Genomic DNA, 20,541 nt, shown 5'->3' on the forward strand with positions numbered 1-20,541 from the left:
GTACTGTAGCATACCTGACACTCACTCTGGGTACTGTAGTATACCTGACACTCTGGGTACTATAGTATACCTGACACTCACTCTGGGTCCAGTAGCATACCTGAAACTCACCCTGGGTACTGTAGTATACCTGACACTCACTCTGGGTCTTGTAGTATACCTGACACTCTGGGTCCTGTAGTATACCTGACACTCTGGGTACTGTAGCATACCTGACACTCACTCTGGGTACTGTAGTATACCTGACACTCTGGGTACTGTAGTATACCTGACACCCACTCTGGGTCCTGTAGTATACCTGACACTCACTCTGGGTATTGTAGTATACCTGACACTCTGGGTACTGTAGTATACCTGACACTCACTCTGGGTACTGTAGTATACCTGACACTCACTCTGGGTCTTGTAGTATACCTGACACTCACTCTGGGTCCTGTAGTATACCTGACACTCACTCTGGGTCTTGTAGTATACCTGACACTCACTCTGGGTCCTGTAGTATACCTGACACTCACTCTGGGTCCTGTAGTATACCTGACACTCACTCTGGTTACTGTAGTATACCTGACACTCTGGGTACTGTAGTATACCTGACACTCACTCTGGGTACTGTAGTATACCTGACACTCTGGGTACTGTAGTATACCTGACACTCACTCTGGGTACTGTAGAATACCTGACACTCACTCTGGGTACTGTAGTATACCTGACACTCTGGGTACTGTAGTATACCTGACACTCACTCTGGGTACAGTAGTATACCTGGCACTCTGGGTACTGTAGTATACCTGACACTCTGGGTACTGTAGTATACCTGACACTCTGGGTACTGTAGTATACCTGACACTCTGGGTACTGTAGTATACCTGACACTCTGGGTACTGTAGTATACCTGACACTCTGGGTACTGTAGTATACCTGACACTCTGGGTACTGTAGTATACCTGACACTCTGGGTACTGTAGTATACCTGACACTCTGGGTACTGTAGTATACCTGACACTCTGGGTACTGTAGTATACCTGACACTCTGGGTACTGTAGTATACCTGACACTCTGGGTACTGTAGTATACCTGACACTCTGGGTACTGTAGTATACCTGACACTCTGGGTACTGTAGTATACCTGACACTCTGGGTACTGTAGTATACCTGACACTCTGGGTACTGTAGTATACCTAACACTCTGGGTACTGCAGTATACCTGACCTGAGCTTCCGCACAGGTCTTGACGTCATTAACTGTACTTCGCTCCATCACCCTCTCCTCCCTCTCACTAGCTTCCCTCACCTCCCTCTCTTTGCCTTCCATCGCGTCCCTCCGACTAGCTCTTTTCACTACCTACTATCACCACCACCACCCCTTCACTATAACCATCACCACCATCACCACCACCAACAGTATCACCATCACTTCCATAACCACCACCATCACTACCTTCACCACCATCACCCTCACTACCACCACCACCACCATCACCACCTCCACCATAACCACCATCATCACTCCCACAACCACCATCACCATCTCCACCACTATCATCACCTCCACAATGACCACCATCATCACCATCAACACCACTATCATCACCATCACCTCCTCCTCCATAACCACCATCATCACAATGACCACTATCATCACCATCACCTCCTCCACCATAACCACCATCATCACAATGACCACCATCATCACCATCAACACCACTATCATCACCATCACCACCTCCACCATAACCACTATCATCACAATGACCACTATCATCACCATCACCACCTCCACCATAACCCCCACTACCACCATCACCATCTCCACCACTATCATCACCTCCACAATGACCACTATCATCACCATCATCACCATCAACACCACTATCATCACCATCACCTCCTCCACCATAACCACCATCATCACCATCAACCATCACCACCACTATCACTATCACCACCTCCACCATAACCACCATCATCACAATGACCACCATCAACATCACTATCATCACCATCACCACCTCCACCATAACCACCATCATCACAATGACCACTATCATCACCATCACCACCACTATCACTATCACCATAACCACCATCATCTCAATGGCCACTATCATCACCACTATCATCACCATCACCTCCTCCACCATCATCACAATGACCACCATCATCACCATCAACACCACTATCATCACCATCACCACCTTCACCATAACCACCATCATCACATTGACCACCATCATCACCATCAACACCACTATCATCACCATCACCACCTCCACCATAACCACCATCATCACAATGACCACTATCATCACCATCACCACCTCCACCATAACCTCCATCATCACAATGACCACCATCATCACCACTATCATCACCATCACCATCTCCACCATAACCACCATCATCACAATGACCACCATCATCACCATCAACACCACTATCATCACCACCACTATCACCATCTCCTCCACCATAACCACCATCATCACAATGACCACCATCATCAACACCACTATCATCACCATCACCACCTCCACCATTACCACCATCATCACAATGACCACCATCATCAACACCACCACCTCCACCATAACCACCATCATCCCAATGACCATCATCAACACCAACACAACTAACACCACTACTCTCACCTATACCCTCTACCATGACTGGTTAGTATTAATATATAACCAGTTAACTATTTTATTTGTTATCTAGGATATAATTATGGCTGGACAAGTTGGGTGTGCGTGGTAGGTTACACCAGACCGGCATCATGAGCAGTGTTCCTGTCACAAGCTCCTCCTCCCTCTCCTCTCCCTCCTCCATCGACATCAACTATGCCAAGGACATGAGGAGGATCGCAAAGGCACAGGCTACTATGACCGCAAAAATGGGAGAGAAGATGGTGATCAAAAACGCAATGAGGAAGTTACCCAAGCATAGAGCTGAGGCTGTGAAGCGAGCTGTTGCTGCCGAAGAGAGATTTAAGCGTGAGGCAGCAGCATACCTCAATAATGAGGAGGTTCCCCCCCGCCACCACCCACCCCCCTCCCGCGCCCTCTACTCCTTCTGAGGAGAAAGATGTGTTATTGTTGTGTTGTGTATAGTAGCAGCTAGCCGTCACTTCCCTGGGGTTAGGGAGTTGTGCCCGGCGTGTCCAGTTAACTGCTCTTTGTATAAATGTTAAATGTTTCTTGAGTACGTAATAATAAAGTGTGTGTGTGTGTGTGAGTACTCACGTATTTGTGCCTGCTGGATCGAGCTCTAGCTCATGGACCCCTCATTTCTAGCCGATGATTGTCTAATGCAATGACTCCCGGCCTATTTCCTTATAAGAACACTGTTTTTCCCAAAAACGGTGGGTTTTCTGAGGGGAAGAGAAAACGTACGTCTGGAAGCTGATTGTAACCGCCCCAAGCTGCGCGCGCAACGAGCCGAGGTTATATAAACTCGGACGCAGACTGCGTGGCCCTCTTCCCGACAAGCCAACAGCTGCTCTCTTACAAAACGCTGCTCACTGCTGCTCAGCGAGTCGTAAACACAGAAGTTTAGCATGCTCAACTGTTCCCCCAGCATGGACCCTACACCAGTTCCTATCAACAACGACTCGGAGCAACCCGTCAGGGGCGTCCTGCCCTTCTCAACATTTAAGGTAGTGTTTGTGTTGTTGGCGCGCCGGACCAGTGTTTGTGTTGTTGGCGCGCCTGACCAGTGTTTGTCTGTGTTGGCGCGCGCGCCCCTGAAGCACGCCTGTTGGTTCAGCCTTGGTGACCAAATGCAGGTGCAGTGGACCTAGAGGGGGAGGTGACCCTCGGTGTTATAGGGCACTGGTTTTTCTCCAGTAGGTGGCTGTTATTTGAAGCACAATCGGGAGGAGGCCTGTCCACCCCCCCATCACGATATGTGATTTGGCCTTCATATCTCAGAATTTCGCATAATATTGCATTTTAAGCAAGTTTTTTTGCATTTTGTTTCGTACTAAAAATCATCGAATTTAGCAATATTTTGACGTTTATCATCCCCTTTTCCATTATGTGATTTAAACAAAATATCATCGAATTAGGCAATATTTTGCTATTTTTTCACGTTTTTGTGAATTTTCCGTTTATTGTTATTAATTCATTAAATATACGATAAAAATGATGCAAACACATAATTGATTAGAAATTAGTCTTAAATACTTCATTTTCAATCATCTATTTGTTTCTCGTTAAAATACTGAGTAAGATATTGAAAAGGGGAGAAGTTCGTTTTTTATTGCATATATCGACGTTTCAGCCGGATTAGAGTGGTTTTACGTGTACATCTTCCATCGGTAATATAAACGAAAAATCAGGAACATTTTAGTTAATTCTAATGAAAACACATTGATTTTTATCATTTGTATTGGAAACAACATTGTCATATGTCTTTTCTTGGATCTAAATAATACGAAACCTCGCTCTATGATTTGAAGTTAAAACCCTCAAATATGGTAAAATATTGACTTTTTTTTACGTTTTTTATGAAGTGTGATTTTACGTAAATTTATTCGTTTTACCAATATTTCGATACTACTTCATATTTTCAAATGATATGTGATTTGGCATTCATATCTCAGAATTTCGCAAATTTTGAATTTTTAAGAAAGTTTCTTGCATTTTGTTTCGTACTAAAAATCATCGAATTTAGCAATATTTTGACGTTTTTCATCCCCATTTCCTTTATGTGATTTAAACAAAATATCATCGAATTAGGCAATATTTTGCCATTTTTCCACGTTTTTGAGAATTTTCAGTTTATTGGTATTAATTCATTAAAAATACGATAAAAATCATGCAAACACATAATTGATTAGATATTAACCTTAAATACTTCATTTTCAATCATCTATTTGTTTCTCGTTAAAATACTGAGTAAGATATTGAAAAGGGGAGAAGTTCGGTTTTTATTGCATATATCGACGTTTCAGCCGGAATAGAGCCGTTTTACGTGTACATCTTCCATCGGTAACATAAGAGGAAAATCAGGAACATTTTAGTTAATTCTAATGAAAACACATTGATTTTTATCATTTGTATTGGAAACAACATTGTCATATGTCTTTTCTTCGATCTAAATAATACGAAACCTCGCTTTTTGATTCGAAGGTAAAATCCTCAAATTTGGTATAATAGTGACTTTTTTCACGTTTTTCATGATATTACGTATATATATTCATTTTTACCAATATTTCGATACTATTTCATGTAGTATCACGATATGTGATTTTGCCTTCATATATAAGAATTTCGCATAATATTACATTTTAAGCAAGTTTTCTTGAATTTTGTTTCGTACTAAAAATCATCAAATTTAGTAATATTTTGACGTTTATCATCCCCCTTTTCCTTTATGTGATATAAACAAAATATCATCGAATTAGGCAATATTTTGCTGTTCATCCACGTTTTTGTGAATTTTCAGTTTATTGTTATTAATTCAATAAATATACGATAAAAATGATGCAAACACATAATTGATTAGAAATTAACCTTAAATACTTTATTTTTAATCATCTATTTGTTTCTCGTTAAAATACTGAGTAAGATATTGAAAAGGGGAGAAGTTCGGTTTTATTGCATATATCGACGTTTCAGCCGGAATGGAGCGGTTTTACGTGTAATACTTCCATCGGTAATATAAACGGAAAATCAGGAACCTTTTAGTTAATTCTAATGAAAACACATTGATTTTTATCATTTGTATTGGAAACAACATTGATTTTTATCATTTGTATTGGAAACAACATTGATTTTTATCATTTGTATTGGAAACAACATTGATTTTTATCATTTGTATTGGAAACAACATTGATTTTTATCATTTGTATTGGAAACAACATTGTCATATGTCTTTTCTTGGATCTAAATAATACGAAATCTCGCTTTATGATTCGCAGTTAAAATTCTCAAATATGGTAAAATAGTGACTTTTTTCACGTTTTTTATGTAGTGTGATTTTACGTAAATATATTCGTTTTTACCAATATTTCGATACTACTTCATGTTTTCTCACGGTTAGTGATTTGGCCTTCATATCTCAGAATTTCACAAATTTTGCATTTTTAAGCAAGTTTCTTGCATTTTGTTTTGTACAAAAAATCATCGAATTTAGCAATATTTTGAGGTTCATCATCCCCTTTTCCTTTATGTGATTTAAACAAAATATCATCGAATTAGGCAATATTTTGCTGTTTTTTCACGTTTTTGTGAATTTTCCGTTCATTGTTATTAATTCATTAAATATACGATAAAAATGATGCAAACATATAATTGATTAGAAATTAGTCTTAAATACTTCATTTTCAATCATCTATTTGTTTCTCTTTAAAATACTGAGTAAGATATTGAAAAGGGGAGAAGTTCGTTTTTTATTGCATATATCGACGTTTCAGCCGGATTAGAGTGGTTTTACGTGTACATCTTCCATCGGTAATATAAACGGAAAATCAGGAACATTTTAGTTAATTCTAATGAAAACACATTGATTTTTATCATTTGTATTGGAAACAACATTGTCATATGTCTTTTCTTGGATCATCTTTTTGGTCTTTTCTAAAATCATCGAATTTAGCAATATTTTGAGGTTCATCATCCCCTTTTCCTTTTTGTGATTTAAACAAAATATCATCGAATTAGGCAATGTTTTGCTGTTTTTTCACGTTTTTGTGAATTTTCCCTCTCTCTTTTTTTTCTTTTTTCTTTTCTCTCTGCATCCCTCTCTTTATCCTCTGCATCACTCTCTTGAGCCTCTGCATCATTCTCTTGAGCCTCTGTATCCCTCTCTTAAGCCTCTACATCATTCTCTTCAGCCTATGCATCAATCTCTTGTGCCTCTGAATCACTCTCTTAAGCCTCTGCATCTCTCTCTTCACCCTCTGCATCCCTCTCTGGAGCCTCAGCATCCCTCTCTTGAGCCTCTGCAGCACTCTCTTGAGCCTCTGCATCCCTCTCTTAAGCCTCTGCATCACTCTATTGAGCCTCTGCATCCCACTCTTGAACTCCTGCATCCCTCTCATGAGCCTCTGCATCCTTCTCTTGAGCCTTTGCATCACTCTCTTGAGCCTCTGCATCCCTCTCTTTAGCCTCTGCATCCCTCTCTTAAACCTCTGCATACCCCTCTCTTGAGCCTTTGCATCACTCTCTTAAGCCTCTGCAACCCTCTCTGGAGGCTCTTCATCACTGTCAAGAGCCTCTGCGTCGCTCTCTTGTGCCTCTGCATCCCTCACTTGAGCCTCTGCATCCCACTCATGAGCCTCTGCATCCGTCTTTTAAGCCTCTGCATCACTCTCTAAAGCCTCTGCATCACTCTCTTGAGCCTCGGCATCACTCTCTTGAGCTCTTGTATCCATCTCTTGAGCCTCAGCATCCCTCTCATGAGCCTCTGCATCCCTCTCTTGAGCCTTTGCATCACTCTCTTAAGCCTCTGCATCCCTCTCTTGAGCCTATGTATCCCTCTCTTAAGCCTCTGCATCCCTCTCTGGAGCCTGTGCATCACTCTCAAGAGCCTCTGCGTCCCTCTTTTGTGCCTCTGCATCCCTCACTTGAGCCTCTGCATCCCTCTCATGAGCCTCTGCATCCGTCTCTTAAGCCCCTGCATCATTCTCTTCAGCCTCTGCATCACTCTCGTAAGCCTCTGAATCACTCTCTTGAGCCTCTGCATCACTCTCTTGAGCTCCTGCTTCCGTCTCCTGAGCCTCTGCATACCTCTCTTGAGCCTCTGCATCCCTCTCTTAAGCCTCTGCATCACTCTCTGAAGTCTCTGCATCACTTTCGTAATCCTCTGAATCACTCTCTTGAGCCTCTGCATCCCTCTCTTGAGCCTCTGCATCACTCTCTTCAGCCTTTGCATCCCTCTCTTGAGCCTCTGCATTACTCTCTTGAGCCTCTACATCCGTCTCTTGACCCTCTGCATCACTCTCTTTAGCCCCTGCATCCCTATCTTGATCGTCTGCATCACTCGCTTGAGCCTCTGCATCATTCTCTTGAGCCTCTACATCCCTCTCTTAAGCCTCTACATCATTCCCTGGAGCCTCTGCATCCCTCTCTGGAGCCTCAGCACCCCTCTCTTGAGCCTCAGCAGCACTCTCTTGAGACTCTTCATCATTTTCTTGTGCCTCTGCATTCCTCTCCTAAGCCTCTGCTTCACTCTCTTGAGCCTTTGCATCCCTCTCTTAAGCCTCTGCATCACTCTCTTGAGCCTCTGCATCCCTCTCTTGAACTCCTGCATCCTTCTCTTGAGCCTTTGCATCACTATCTTAAGCCTATGCATCCCTCTCTTGAGCCTCTGCTTCCCTCTCTTGAGCCTCTGCATCCCTCTCCTGAGCCTCTGCATCCCTCTCTTGAGCCTCTGCATCCCTCTCTTAAGCCTCTGCATCACTCTCTTAAGTCTCTGCATCACTCTCCTAATCCTCTGAATCACTCTCTTGAGCCTGGCTCGTAAGCCTTAAGCCCCCCTGCAGTTTTCAAAACATCTCAAACATCCAAAATTCGAGCCACGCTTGAGCCAAATTTTGGATCCAAATTGTGGCTATCTGCCAATATTCGCAGCTTGAAATTTCAAATTTTTATACCGAAAATATGCCAATTACGGATAGCGGCGATGGATCACATTTTGCTCAACCCTCCCTCCAGTTTTTAAAATATCCCAAACATCCCAAATTCGACCCTGGAGCCTTATTTTGGAGCCAAATTATGGCTCTCTGCACATATTCGCTGTTTGAAATTACGAATCTTTATACCAAAAATATGTCAATTACTGAGAGCGGCGATAGGTCACATTTTGCCCAAACCCCCCACCCCCCTGCAGTTTTCAAAATATCCCAAACATCCCAAATTCGAAGCTTGAGCCATATTTTGGAGCCAAATTCTGGCTTTCTGCACGTATTCGCTGTTTGAAATTACGTCTTTTTATACCGAAAATATGCCAATTACTGAGAGCAGCGATGGGTCACATTTTGCCAAAACCCTCCCCTGCAGTTTTCAAAATGTCGCAAACAACCCAAATTCCACCTTTGCGGCATATTTTGGAGCGAAATTCAGGCTCTCTGCACGTATTCGCAGTTTGAAATAATGAATTTTTAAACCGAAAATATACCAATTACTTAGAGCAACGATGGATCACATTCTGCCCAAACCCTCCGTGCAGTTTTCAAAATATCGAAAACATCCCATATTATACCCTTGAACCATATTTTCTAGCCAAATTCTGGCTTTCTGCACGTTTTCGGAGTTTGAAATAACGACTTTTTATACCGAAAATATGTCTATTACTGAAAGCAGCGATAGCTCACATTTTGCCCAAACCCACCAGTCAGTTTTCATAATAACCCAAGCATCCCAAATTCAACCCTTGAGCCATATTTTTGTGCCAAATTCTGGCTCTCTGCACGTATTCGCATTTTGAAATTACAACTTTTTAAACCGAAAATATGCCAGTTACTGAAAGCGGCGATGGGTTACATTTTGCCCAAACCCTCTCTGCAGTTTTCAAAATATCTCAAACATCCCCAATTCGACGCTTGAGCCATATTTTGGAGCCAAATTCTGGCTCTCTGCACGTATTCGCATTTTGAAATTACGACTTTTTAAACCGAAAATATGCCAATTACTGAAAGCTGCGATGGATCACATTCTGCACAAACCCTCCCTGCAGTTTTCAAAATATCCTAAACATCCCAAATTCAAAGCTTGTGCCATATTTTGGAGCTAAATTCTGGCTCTCTGCACGTATTTGCAGTTTGAAGCTATGAATTTTTATACCGAAAATATGCCAATTACGGAGAGCAGCAATGGATCACATTTTGCCCAAACCCCCTTTTTGCAGTTTTCAAAATATCGCAAACATCCCAAATTCCACCCTTGCGGCATATTTTGGAGCGAAGTTCTGGCTCTCTGCACGTATTCGCAGTTTTAAATGAGGAATTTTTCTACCGAAAATATACCAATTACTTAGAGCAGCGATGGATCACATTTTGCCCAAACCCTCCGTGCAGTTTTCAAAATATCCAAAAAATCCCAAGTTCGACACTTGAGCCATATTTTCTAGTGAGGCTGAAGAGAGTGATGCAGAGGCTCTAGAGAGTGATGCAGAGGCTCAAGAGAGTGATGCAGAGGCTCAGGAGAGTGATGCAGAGGATCAAGAGAGTGATGCAGAGGCTCGAGAGAGTGATGAAGAGGCTTCAAGAGAGGGATTCAGAGGCTTACGAGAGTGATGCAGAGGCTGAAAAGAGAGCGTTGCAGAGGCTCAAGAGAGGGATGCAGAGGCTCAAGAGAGTGATGCAGAGGCTTAAGAGAGTGATGCAAAGGCTTAAGAGAGGGATGCAGAGGCTCAAGAGAGGGATGCAAAGGCTCAAGAGAGGGATGCAGAGGATCAGGAGAGTGATGCAGAGGATCAAGAGAGTGATGCAGAGGCTCGAGAGAGTGATGCAGAGGCTTCAAGAGAGGGATTCAGAGGCTTAAGAGAGTGATGCAGAGGCTGAGGAGAGTGTTGCAGAGGCTCAAGAGAGGGATGCAGAGGCTCAAGAAAGTGATGCAGAGGCTCAAGAGAGTTATGCAGAGGGTCAAGAGAGTGATGCAGAGGCTTACGAGAGTGATGCAGATGATCAAGAGAGAGATGCAGAGGCTTAAGAGAAAGATGCAGAGACTCAAGAGAGTGATGCAGAGGCTCAAGATAGTGATGCAGAGGCTCAAGGGAGTGATGCAGAGGCTTAAGAGAGGGATGCAGAGTCTCAAGAGAGGGATGTAGAGGCTCAAAAGAGTGATGCAGAGGCTGAAAAGAGTGATGCAGAGGCTCAAGAGAGGGATGCAGAGGCTGAAGAGAGTGATGCAGAGGCTCTTGAGAGTGACGCAGAGGCTCAAGAGAGGGATGCAGAGGCTTGAGAGGGTGATGCAAAGGCTCATGTGAGGGATGCAGAACTCCTGAGAGGGATGCAGGAGTTCAAGAGAGGGATGCTTTGGTTTAAGCGAGTGATGTAAAGGCACAAGAGAGAGATGCAGAGGCTCCTGAGAGGGATGCAGAGGCTAAAGTGAGGGATGCAGAGGCTTACGAGAGTGATGCAGAGGCTTAAGAGAGTGATGCAGAGGCTGAGGAGAGTGTTGCAGAAGCTCAAGAGAAGGATGCAGAGGCTCAAGAGAGTGATGCAGAGGCTCAAGAGAGTTATGCAGAGGGTCAAGAGAGTGATGCAGAGGCTTACGAGAGTGATGCAGATGATCAAGAGAGAGATGCAGAGGCTTAAGAGAAGGATGCAGAGGCTCAAGAGAGTGATGCAGAGGCTCAAGATAGTGACATATTTTCGGTAAAAAAATTTGTAATTTCAAACTGCGAATATTTGGAGAGAGCCAGTATTTGGCTCCAAAATATGGCTCAAGGGACGAATTTGAGATGTTTGGGCTCTTTTGAAAACTGCAGGGAGGGTTACGGCAAAATGTGACCCATCACTGCTTTCAGTAATTGGCATATTTTCAGAATAAAAAGTCGTTATTTCAAAATGTGAATACGTGCAGAGAGCCAGAATTTAGCTCCAAAATATGATTCAAGGGTCGAATTTGGGATGTTTGGGATATTTTAAAAACTGCAGGGAGGGTTTGGTCATAATGTGATCCATCGCCGCTTTCCGTAATTGGCATATTTTCAGTATAAAATTCATAATTTCAAACTGCGAATACGTGCAGAGAGCCAGAATTTGGCTCCAAAATATGGCTCAAGGGTCGAATTTGGGATGTTTGGAATATTTGAAAATTGCAAGGGGGGTTTTGGCAAAATGTGACGCAACGCTACTTTCAGTAATTGGCATATTTTCAGTATAAAAAGTCGTAATTTCAAACTTGGAATACGTGCAAAGAGCCAAAATTTGGCTTCAAAATAAGGCTCCAGGGTCGAATTATGGATGTTTGGAATATTTTGAAAACTGCAGGGGGGTGGTTTGGCCAAAATGTGACCTATCGCTGCTCTCAGTATTTAACATATTTTCGGTATAAAAATTCGTAATTTCAAACTGCGAATATTTGGAGAGAGCCAGTATTTGGCTCCAAAATATGGCTCAAGGGACGAATTTGGGAGGTTTGGGCTCTTTTGAAAACTGCAGGGAGGGTTTGAGCAAAATGTGACCCATCACTGCTTTCAGTAATTGGCATATTTTCAGAATAAAAAGTCGTTATTTCAAAATGTGAATACATGCAGAGAACCAGAATTTGGCTCCAAAATATGGATCAAGGGTCGAATTTGGAATGTTTGGGATATTTTAAAAACTGCAGGTAGGGTTTGGGCAAAATGTGATCCTTGCTGCTCTCCGTAATTGGCATATTTTCGGTATAAAAGTTCAAAAAATCAAACTGCGAATACGTGCTGAGAGTCAGAATTTGGCTCCAAAGTATGGCTCAATGGACGAATTTGGGATGTTTGGGCTATTTTGAAAACAAATTGCAAGAAACTTGATAAAATGCAAAATTTGCGAAATTCTGAGATATGAAGGCCAAATCACATATCATGAGAAAACATGAAGTAGTATCGAATAATTGGTAAAAACGAATATATTTACGTAAAATCACACTACATAAAAAACGTGAAAAAATTCACTATTTTACCATATTTGAGGATTTTAACTTCAAATCATAGAGCGAGGTTTCGTATTATTTAGATCCAAAAAAAGACATATGACAATGATGTTTCCAATACAAATGATAAAAATCAATGTGTTTTCATTGGAATTAACTAAAATGTTCCTGATTTTCCGTTTATATTACCGATGGAAGATGTACATGTAAAACCGCTCCAATCCGGCTGAAACGTCTATATATGCAATAAAAACAGAACTTCTCCCCTATTCAATATCTTACTCAGTATTTTAACGAGAAACAAATAGTTGATTGAAAATGAAGTATTTAAGGTTAATTTGTAATCAATTATGTGTTTGCATCATTTTTATCGTATATTTAATGAATTAATAACAATAAACGGAAAATTCACATAAACGTTGAAAAACGGTAGAATCTTGCCTAATTCGACGATATTTTGTTTAAATAACATAAAGGAAAAGGGGATGATAAACGTGAAAATATTGCTAAATTCGATGATTTTTCGTACGAAACAAAATGCAAGAAAACTTGCTTAAAATGCAATATTATGCGAAATTCTGAGATTTGAAGGCCAAATCACATATCGTGATACTATATGAAATAGTATCGAAATATTGGTAAAAATGAATATATTTACGTAATATCAAACTATTTGAAAAACGTGAAAAAGTCACTATTATACCAAATTTGAGGATTTTTACTTCGAATCATGAAGCGAGGTTTCGTATTAATTAGATCCAAGAAAAGACATATGACAATGTTGTTTCCAATACAAATGATAAAAATTAATGTGTTTTCATTAGAATTAACTAAAATGTTCCTGATTTTCCGTTTATATTACCGATGGAAGATGTACACGTAAAACCGCTCTATTCCGGCTGAAAAGTCGATATATGCAAGAAAAACCAAACTTCTCCCTTTTTCAATATCTTACTCAGTATTTTAACGAGAAACAAATAGATGATTGAAAATAAAGTATTTAAGGTTATTATCTAATCAATTATGTGTTTGCTTCATTTTTATTGTATATATAATGAATTAATACTAATAAACTAAAAATTCACAAAAACGTTGAAAAACGCAAAATATTGCCTAATTCGATGATTTTTTGTTTAAATCACAAAGGAAGTGGGGATGATTAACGTCAAATTATTGCAAAATTCGATGATTTTTTGTACAAAACAAATTGCAAGAAACTTTATAAAATGCAAAATTTGCGAAATTCTGAGATATGAAGGCCAAATCACATATCGTGAGAAAACATGAAGTGTCGAATAATTGGTAAAAACGAATATATTTACGTAAAATCATACTACATAAAAAACGAGAAAAAAGTCACTATTTTACCATATTTGAGGATTTTAACTTCAAATCATAGAGCGAGGTTTCGTATTATTTAGATCCAAAAAAAGACATGACAATGTTGTTTCCAATACAAATGATAAAAATCAATGTGTTTTCATTAGAATTAACTAAAATGTTCCTGATTTCCCGTTTATATTACCGATGGAAGATGTACACGTAAAACCGCTCTAATCCGGCTGAAACGTCCATATATGCAATAAAAACAGAACTTCTCCCCTTTTTAATATCTTACTCGGTATTTTAACGAGAAACAAATAGTTGATTGAAAATTAAGTATTTAAGGTTAATTTCGAATCAATTATGTGTTTGCATCATTTTTATCTTAGATTTAATGAATTAATAACAATAAACGGAAAATTCACAAAAACGTGGAAGAACGGTAAAATCTTGCTTATATCGATGATACTTTGTTTAAATCACATAAACGAAAATGGTATGATAAACGTGAAAATATTGCTATATTCGATGATTTTTCGTACGAAACAAAATGCAAGAAAACTTGCTTAAAATGCAATATTATGCGAAATTCTGAGATTTGAAGGCCAAATCACATATCGTGATACTATATGAAATAGTATCGAAATATTGGTAAAAATGAATATATTTACGTAATATCAAACTACATGAAAAACGTGAAAAAAGTCACTATTATACCAAATATGAGGATTTTAACTTCGAATCATGAGGCGAGGTTTCGTATTATTTAGATCCAAGAAAAGACATATGACAATGTTGTTTCCAATACAATGATAAAAATCAATGTGTTTTCATTAGAATTAACTAAAATGTTCCTGATTTTCCGTTTATATTACCGATGGAAGATGTACACGAAAAACCGCTCTATTCCAGCTGAAAAATCGATATATGCAATAAAAACCGAACTTCTCCCCTTTTCAATATCTTACTCAGTATTTTAACGACAAACAAATAGATGATTGAAAATGAAGTATTTATTTCATATCTAATCAATTATGTGTTTGCATCATTTTTATTGCATATTTATTGAATTAATAACAATAAACTGAAAATTCACAAAAACGTGGAAAAACGGCAAAATATTGCCTAATTCGATGATATTTTGTTTATATCACATAAAGGAAAAGGGGGGGGATGATAATCGTCAAAATATTACTAAATTCGATGATTTTTAGTACGAAACAAAATGCAAGAAAACTTGCTTAAAATGCAATATTATGCGAAATTCTGAGATTTGAAGGCTAAATCACATATCGTGATACTACATGAAATAGTATCGAAATATGGGTAAAAAAATGAATATATTTACGTAATATCAAACTAAATGATGAACGTGAAAAAGTCACTATTATACCAAATTTGATGATTTTAACTTCGAATCATAGAGCGAGGTTTCGTATTATATAGATCCAAGAAAAGACATATGAAAATGTTGTTTCCAATACAAATGATAAAAATCAAAGTGTTTTCATTAGAATTAACTAAAATGTTCCTGATTTTCAGTTTATATTACCGATGGAAGATGTACACGTATAACCACTCTATTCCGGCTGAAAAGTCGATCTATGCAATAAAAACCGAACTTCTCCCCTTTTCAATATCTTACTCAGTACTTTAACGACAAACAAATAGATGATTGAAAATAAAGTATTTAAGGTTATTATCTAATCAATTATGTATTTGCATCATTTTTATTGTATATTTAATGAATTAATACTAAAAAGCTGAAAATTCACAAAAACGTGGAAAAACGACAAATAATGCCATATTCGATGATATTTTGTTTAAATCACATAAAGGAAATGGGGATGATAAACGTCACAATATTGCAAAATTCGATGATTTTTAGTACAAAACAAAATGCAAGAAACTTGATAAAAATTCAAAATTTGCGAAATTCTGAGATATGAAGGCCAAATCACATATCGTGGGAAAACATGAAGTAGTATCGAATAATTGGTAAAAACGAATGTATTTACGTAAAATCACACTAAATAAAAAACGTGAAAAAAGTCACTATTTTACCATATTTGAGGACTTTAACTTCATATCATAGAGCGAGGTTTCGTATTATTTAGATCCAAAAAAAACATATGTCAATGTTGTTTCCAATACAAATGATAAAAATCAATGTGTTTTCATTAGAATTAACTAAAATGTTCCTGATTTTCCGTTTATATTACCGATGGAAGCTGTACACGTAAAACCGCTCTAATCTGGCTGAAACGTCGATATATGCAATAAAAACAGAACTTCTCCCATTTCAATATCTTACTCAGTATTTTAACGAGAAACAAATAGTTGATTGAAAATGAAGTATTTAAGGTTAATTTCTAATCAATTATGTGTTTGCATCATTTTATTTATTTTCTCTGGAGCCTTAGCATCCCTCTCTTGATCCTCTGCATCACTCTCTTGAGCCTCTGCATCATTCTCTTGAGCCTCTGCATCCCTTTCTTAAGCCTCTACATCATTCTCTTCAGCCTATGCATCAATCTCTTGAGCCTCTGAATCCCTCTCTTAAGCCTCTGCATCTCTCTCTTCACCCTCTGCATCCCTCTATGGAGCCTCAGCATCCCTCTCTTGAGCCTCTGCAGCACTCTCTTGAGCCTCTTCTTCATTCTCTTGAGCCTCACCATCACTCTCTTGACCCTCTGCATCCCTCTCTTAAGCGTCTGCATCACTCTCTTGAGCCTCTGCATCCCACTCTTAAACTCCTGTATCCCTCTCATGAGCCTCTGCATCCCTCTCTTGAGCCTTTGCATCACTCTCTTAAGCCTCTGCATCCCTCTCTTTAGCCTCTGCATCCCTCTCTTTAGCCTCTGCATCCCTCTCTTAAGCCTCTGCATCCCTCTCTTGAGCCATTGCATCACTCTCTTAAGCCTCTGCATCCCTCTCTGGAGCCTCTGCATTACTCTCAAGAGCCTCTGCGTCCCTCTCTTGTGCCTCTGCATCCCTCACTTTAGCCTCTGCATCCCAATCATGAGCCTCTTCATCCGCCTTTTAAGCCTCTGCATCACTCTCTTAAGCCTCTGCATCACTCTCGTAGGCCTCTGAATCACTCTCTTGAGCCTCTGCATCACTCTCGTAAGCCTCAGAATCACTCTCTTGAGCCTCTGCATCTCTCTCTTGAGCTCCTGCATCCATCTCTTGAGCCTCTGCATCCCTCTCATGAGCCTCTGCATCCCTCTCTTGAGCCTTTGCATCACTCTCTTAAGCCTCTGCATCCCTCTCTTGAGCCTCTGCATCCCTCTCTTAAGGCTCTGCATCCCTCTCTTGAGCCTTTGCATCACTCTCTTAAGCCTCTGCATCCCTCTCTGGAGCCTCTGCATCACTTCCAAGAGCCTCTGCGTCCCTCTCTTGTGCCTCTGCATCCCTCACTTGAGCCTCTGCATCCCTCTCATGAGCCTCTGCATCCGTCTGTTAAGCCTCTGCATCACTCTCTTGAGCGTCTGCATCCCTCTCATGAGCCTCGGCATCCCACTCGTGAGCCTTTGCATCACTCTCCCAAGCCTATGCATCCCGCTCTTGAGCCTCTGCATCATTCTGACGAGCCTCTGCATCCCTTTCTTGACCCTCTGCAACCCTCTCTTAAGCCTCTGCATCACTCTCTTGAGCCTCTGCATCATTCTCCTAACCCTCTGCATCACTCTCATGAGCCTCTGCATAACACTCTTAAGCCTATGCATCCCTCTCTTGAGCCTCTGCATCACTCTCATGAGCCTCTGTATCCCTCTTTTGAGCCTCTGCAACACTCTAGTAAGCCTCTGCGACACTCTCTTAAGCCTCTGATTCCCTCTCTTTATCGTCTGCATCACTCTCTTAAGCCTCTGCATCACTCTCTTCAGCCTCTGCTTCACTCTCTTAAGCCTCTGCATCACTCCCTTGAGCCTCTGCATCATTCTCTTGAGCCTCTGCATCCTTCTCTTAAGCCTCTACATCATTCTCTTGAGCCTCTGCATAACTCTCTTGAGCTTCTGAGTCACTCTCTTAAGCCTCTGCATCACTCTCTAAAGCCTCTCCGTCACTCTCTTAAGCCTCTGCATCTCTCACTTCAGCCTCTGCATCACTCTCTGGAGCCTCTGCATCCCTCTCTGGAGCCTCAGCACCCCTCTCCTGAGCCTCAGCAGCACTCTCTTGAGCCTCTTCATCATTTTCTTGTGCCTCTGCATCCCTCTCCTAAGGCTCTGCTTCACTCACTTAGCCTCTGCATCCCTCTCTTAAGCCTCTGCATCACTCTCTTGAGCCTCTGCATCCCTCTCTTGAACTCCTGCATCCCTCTCTTGAGCGTTTGCATCACTCTCAAGAGCCTCTGCATTCCTCTCTTGTGCCTCTGCATCCCCTCACTTGAGCCTCTGCTTCCCTCTCTTGAGCCTCTGCATCCCTCTCTTGAACCTCTGCATCCCTCTCTTGAGCCTCTGCATCCCTCCCTTAAACCTCTGCATCACTCTCTTAAGTCTCTGCATCCCTCTCTTGAGCCTCTGCATCACTCTCTTGAGCTTCTGCATTACTCTCTTGAGCCTCTACATCCTTCTCTTGAGCCTCAGCATCCCTCTCTTAAGCATCTACATCACTCCCTTGAGCCTATGCATCACTCTCTTGAGCCTCTGCATCACTCTCTTGAGCCTCTGCATCCCTCACTTGAGCCTCTGCTTCCCTCTCTTGAGCCTCTGCATCCCTCTCTTGAGACTCTGCATTACTCTCTTGAGCCTATGCATCACTCTCTTCAGCCTCTGCATCACTCTCGTAAGCCTCTGCATCACTCTCTTGATCATCTGCATCACTCTCGTAAGCCTATGCATCACTCTCTTGAGCCTCTGCAGAACTCTCTTGAGCCTCTGCATCACTCTCTTTAGCCTCTGCATCCCTCTCTTGAGCCTCTTCATCTTTCTCTTGTGCCTCTGCATCCCTCACTTGAGCCTCTGCATCCCTCTCTTGAGCCTCTTCATCTCTCTCTTGAGCCTCTGCATCCCTCTCTTGAGCCTCTGCATCCGTTTCTTAAGCCTCGGCATCACTCTCGTAAGCCTCTGAATCACTCTCTTGAGCCTCTGCATCACTCTCTTCAGCCTCTGAATCCCTCGCTTGAGGCCTCTGCATCACTCTCTCGGGCCTCTGCATCATGCTCATACTCCTCTGCACCATGCTCATACTCCTCTGCATCACTCTCTTGAGCCTCTGCATCACTCTCTTGAGCCTCTGCATCACTCTCTAGACCCTCTGCATCACTCTCTTTATCCTATGCATCACTCTCTTGAGCCTCTGCATCACTCTCCTCAGCGTCTGCATCACTCTCCTCAGCGTCTGCATCACTCTCTTGAACCTCTGCATCACTCTCTTGAGTCTCTACATCACTCTCTTGAACCTCTGCATCACTCTCTTAAGCCTCTGCATCCCTCTCTTGATCGTCTGCATCACTCCCTTGAGCCTCTGCATTATTCTCCTGAGCCTCTGCATCCCTCTCTTAAGCCTCTACATCATTCTCTTGAGCCTCTGCATAACTCTCTTCAGCCTCTGCATAAATCTCTGGAGCCTCTGCATCCCTCTCTGGAGCCTCAGCATCCCTCTCTTAAGCCTATGCATCTCTCTCTTCAGCCTCTGCATCACTCTCGTAAGCCTCTGCATCACTCTCTTGATCATCTGCATCACTCTCGTAAGCCTATGCATCACTCTCTTGAGCCTCTGCAGAACTCTCTTGAGCCTCTGCATCACTCTCTTTAGCCTCTGCATCCCTCTCTTGAGCCTCTGCATCTTTCTCTTGTGCCTCTGCATCCCTCACTTGAGCCTCTGCATCCCTCTCTTGAGCCTCTTCATCTCTCTCTTGAGCCTCTGCATCCCTCTCTTGAGCCTCTGCATCCGTCTCTTAAGCCTCGGCATCACTCTCTTAAGCCTCTGCATCACTCTCGTAAGCCTCTGAATCACTCTCTTGAGCCTCTGCATCACTCTCTTCAGCCTCTGAATCCCTCGCTTGAGGCCTCTGCATCACTCTCTCGGGCCTCTGCATCATGCTCATACTCCTCTGCATCATGCTCATACTCCTCTGCATCACTCTCTTGAGCCTCTGCATCACTCTCTTGAGCCTCTGCATCACTCTCAAGACCCTCTGCATCACTCTCTTTATCCTATGCATCACTCTCTTGAGCCTCTGCATCACTCTCCTCAGCGTCTGCATCACTCTCGTGAACCTCTGCATCACTCGCTTGAGCCTCTACATCACTCTCTTGAACCTCTGCATCACTCTCTTAAGCCTCTGCATCCCTCTCTTGATCGTCTGCATCACTCCCTTGAGCCTCTGCATCATTCTCCTGAGCCTCTGCATCCCTCTCTTAAGCCTCTACATCATTCTCTTGAGCCTCTGCATAACTCTCTTCAGCCTCTGCATAAATCTCTGGAGCCTCTGCATCCCTCTCTGGAGCCTCAGCATCCCTCTCTTGAGCCTCTACAGCACTCTCTTTAGCCTCTTCATCATTCTCTTGAGCCTCTGCATCCCTCTCCTAACCCTCTGCATCACTCTCTTGAGCCTCTGCATCCCTCTCTTAAGCCTCTGCATCACTCTCTTGAGACTCTGCATCCCTTTCTTGAACTCCTGCATCCCTCTCATGAGCCTC

The sequence above is a fragment of the Procambarus clarkii genome, chromosome 56, assembly GCF_040958095.1.
Source record: "Procambarus clarkii isolate CNS0578487 chromosome 56, FALCON_Pclarkii_2.0, whole genome shotgun sequence".
In the NCBI taxonomy this organism is placed as follows: domain Eukaryota; kingdom Metazoa; phylum Arthropoda; class Malacostraca; order Decapoda; family Cambaridae; genus Procambarus; species Procambarus clarkii.